Here is a 4,030-nt window from a genome sequence, read left to right as displayed (position 1 = left end):
ACTAAGATCTGGTGACCTCGTTGGTCAAGAAATGACTCGACGGCAACTGATCCACCATTCGGGATATGTTTCAGGGAAGTACTAGTCACGGGTGCTACGGAATGTGCACGAGCTCCGTTGTGCTGAAAGAATATACAACGTCGTGTTGCCAATGAAATATCCTCCGTGTCTTTTGGTAAAACATTTAAAGGGAAATTAAGACATCGTACTCCATTAAGACGGTGATCTAAAGCAACTGGACCGATGAATTGGTCAATAACACCGTATTAACATTGCCAGTAAATACAACACTATGTAGCCTAGTGCCAGTTTGGATATATTCGCTATGTGATTGCTGGTACAGAAGGACATGTGACCGACGACCGTGATTTTCAAACAGCTCTATGTCGGAAAGTGTTAAGAAAAGGGCCAGCGTTCATTTGAAGTTGTGTGTCCAGAATCAGTAATATCGTCACCCCTCAAAGCGTGTAACCTTTCCTCCTAACTCGCCCTGTACGCTCTTTTATCCACCACACGGTATGTGGCGGAGGGTACTTTATGTATCATTGTCGCTTACCTCTTCTTCTGTTCCGTCGCGAATGGGAGAAGAACAACTGCTGTTCTGACAACTTGTGAGCTCGAATCTTTCCATCGGCCTCTTCGCGAGGTATTGATAGGAGGAAGCAGTACATTGTTTGTCCCTTCTAGGAACGTACGCTCTCAAATTTTTAGCACATTGCTATGTAGAATGCCTTCCTTGTAGTTTCCTACTCCAATCGGCTGAAGATCCCCGCGACGCTTTCGTGATAAATGTAAAGGGAAGTGGTGGGTCCACATGCTGCCAAGGTTGTTTCGACACCGCTGCAGATATCTGTGTGAGATGCTCTTAAAAATCCTCGATTTCCATAATTTTGTAGCCGTGAAGACAGACATTCGTGGCTGTAGATTTGGTTCGGACGAATATGTGCACATCTGGCTCTAACCCTAGTTCCGCAGGCAACAACAAACATTTTTTCAGGGAGCCGTGGTTCGTCTCTCTCACAGTGGGATAAATTTATTTATAGTTACGGTGATTACTTTTGAAATAATGAAAAGTTTACTTACTTTTTCTGATGCTCCCTATCTCTGTCGGTAAAAGCGGGGCTCTTATTGGATCACTTTGTTGTCCGTCTTTCTGTCAGTCTGATCATTAAGAATTCGTTTCATCAGGACCGGGTAATGTATCAAGTTAAAATTTATGTCACGTACTGAGATCTACGGTCCCTTTGTCTTGTAAGAAATTGGAGCTTCTAAGTCAACGCAGTCATAAAATACGGCCATTGATGTCACATAGGCAACGGCCTTGCCGCAGTGGATACAGAGGTTCCCGTGAGATCACCGAAGTTAAGCGCTGTCGGGCGTGGTGGGCTCTTGGATGGGTGACCATCCAGCCGCCATGCGCTGTTGCCATTTTTCGGGGTGCACTCAGCCTCGTGATGCCAATTGAGGAGCTACTCGACCGAATAGTAGCGGCTCCGGTCAAAGAAAACCATCATAACGACCGGGAGAGCGGTGTGCTGACCACACGCCCCTCCTATCCGCATCTTCAACTGAGGATGATACAGCGGTCGGATGGTCCCGATGGGCCACTTGTGGCTTGAGGACGGAGTGCTATTTATGTCACATACTTTCATACATGCAAACTAGCTCATCAAAACCTAGAGAGTACTTCCCACTGGCCTAGAATACTGCAATTTGGTACAAACCAAGGTTTCAAGGTAAAAGTAAAGGAAAAAAATCCGAAAATTGTGAACTTCTAACTATATCAAGGAACAAAATTTTTGCCGCTTTTTAAGTGACTGCCTGCCCGTCCGACTGGTAAGACGCCTTTTTCTCAGGAATGAGAAGAGGCTTCACGTTGAAATTTAAGTCGTATACTTGGGTCTACGATTCCTTGGTTGTGTTAAAGTTAAGCTTCTAAGTCAGTGCAGTCAGAATATTGGGCCATTTAAATCATACTATTCGAAATTTGCAAACTCACTTATTACAACGTGTAAGATACTTGCCGTTGACCTAGAATCATGAAATTTGGCAAGAGGCAAGGTTTCACAGTACAAGTACAGGGAAAAAATCAGAAAAAAATGTTAATTTGTGATTACATCACATGAAAAAATATTGCTTTTATCAATGTGGATAATAACCAAAAATTGTCGAGATTCTCGATCCTCAGCGTGCGTGAACTGTATATATATAATTAAGTTTATAGGAGGCGCGAAACTTACTCGCACCTCGCCATTGTTTTATCTATTTCATTGCCAGTTGATTGCCCCTGTAAATGGGTACGCGTCCTGCGGTGAGCAATATTGAGGTCTTAGTCGTACAGGGTTTTGCGGATTGCGGACTGATCGAGGTGGCGCAGTGATTAGGACACAGGATTTGTATTCGGGAGAACGACGGTTCAAACCCACGTCCGGCCATCCTGATTTAGGTATTTTGTGATTTCTCTAAATCGCTTAAGGAAAATGGCGGGATCGTTCCCTTGAAAAGGCATTGCCGACTTTCTTCCCCATCCTTCTATAATCAGATGGGACCAATTACTTCACTGTCTGGTCCCTACCCCCACATCAACCAACAGGGTCTTGTAAGCTACATTCCTTGTGGGTGGAGTGCATTTTCCGAGGATTATTGCAACGAATTTCGGTTTGGCATCTGCCTTACCTGTGATTAGTTTTATATGGCCAAACCACTTTAAACCTCTCAATACATATCCTCCGAAATATTTTGTGGATGTGACGACTTCCAGTGATGATTCTGCTATCTTCCAGTCATACAATAATGGGTCTCTTTATGCTTATGCTCAATTCGTTACATCTGGTTACGTTGAAGAACAATTCCAAATTCTTGGACGAGGTGTCGATCCTCGGCAGGTCTTCCTGCATTTCGCTACTTTCGCTACCTACATGACGCCCGTTGAGGAGCTGAAACGGATGTTATGTATTTGCTTTTTTGTTTGCTTACATTCGGCCACCGCCATACCGACATCCACCTCATTTGACATAAACCACTCCGTCTTCAGGCCACAAGTGGTCCATCGGGACCATCCGACCGCCGTGTTATCCTCAGTTGAGGATGCAGATAGGAGGGGCGTGTGGTCAGCACACTGCTCTCCCGGTCGTTGCGATAGTTTTCTTTGACCAGAGCCGCTAATATTCGGTCGAGTAGCTCCTCAGTTTACATCAAGAGGCTGAGTGCAACCAGAAAAATGGCAACAGCACATGGCGGCCCGGATGGTCACCCATCCAAGGGCCGGCCACGCCCGACAGGGCTTAACTTCGGTGATCTGACGGGAACCGGTGTATCCACTGCGGTAAGGCCATTGCCCCCATTCAACATAGGCCTATTATATGTAATGGCTGTTCTATTTCTCACTTAATTAATTGCTAATTACAAAAAATGGGAGAATGAATAAATTATTCAAACATGACATACTAGAAACTACAAATAACGTAACCATGCCATAAAATAAAATATATAAATATGTAGCATCATACAAAATATATATACCTTATGTGCAGAGTATATCTAGATAGTTAGACCACACATATTTAAGTGGTTGAAAATACCATTTAATACAAACTAGTTCACTCATTTGAGCTGACAGCAGCAATTCTGCCGATGTTGGAAGCAGAACTTTTGCATTAACCAATTTTCGGATAAACGAAAGTAGATCGCCCACTGTTCCCTCTTCATTACGTTAATTTAGCAGTTGAGATTCCTTTAATTCTATTTATTCGGAACAGGTCAGTTGGAAATTTATTATGAATTAAGTGCGTGCGTATAATCGTTACCATGAATCGTCTGATTTTTTTCCAAAAGGTTGATCACGGAGATAATGCTATTTTAGGGTGCACCTGCTCATAATGCACTCCTTTTGATATTCTTGGTCCAACCCCGTTGCGTCAGAATGTCGTTTCTCGCTTTTAGATTGATTGCGTTCAATATTTCTCAGTAAAGCTCGTTTAGGATTTCGTGTAAGTTCACCACTCTCTTCGCTAATCCGTCTCCTAGAATC

The 4,030-nt window shown here is 43.5% G+C and overlaps 1 pseudogene; it reads right to left on the bottom strand.

Moving 5' to 3' along the window:
• Positions 1-3,221: 3,221 nt before the first annotated feature.
• On the bottom strand, positions 3,222-3,339 carry LOC126261021 (5S ribosomal RNA; annotated as a pseudogene).
• Positions 3,340-4,030: the final 691 nt, after the last annotated feature.

This window comes from Schistocerca nitens, chromosome 5, assembly GCF_023898315.1.
Source record: "Schistocerca nitens isolate TAMUIC-IGC-003100 chromosome 5, iqSchNite1.1, whole genome shotgun sequence".
Classification (NCBI taxonomy): Eukaryota; Metazoa; Arthropoda; class Insecta; order Orthoptera; family Acrididae; genus Schistocerca; species Schistocerca nitens.
This window is presented reverse-complemented; position numbering and strand designations above follow the sequence as displayed.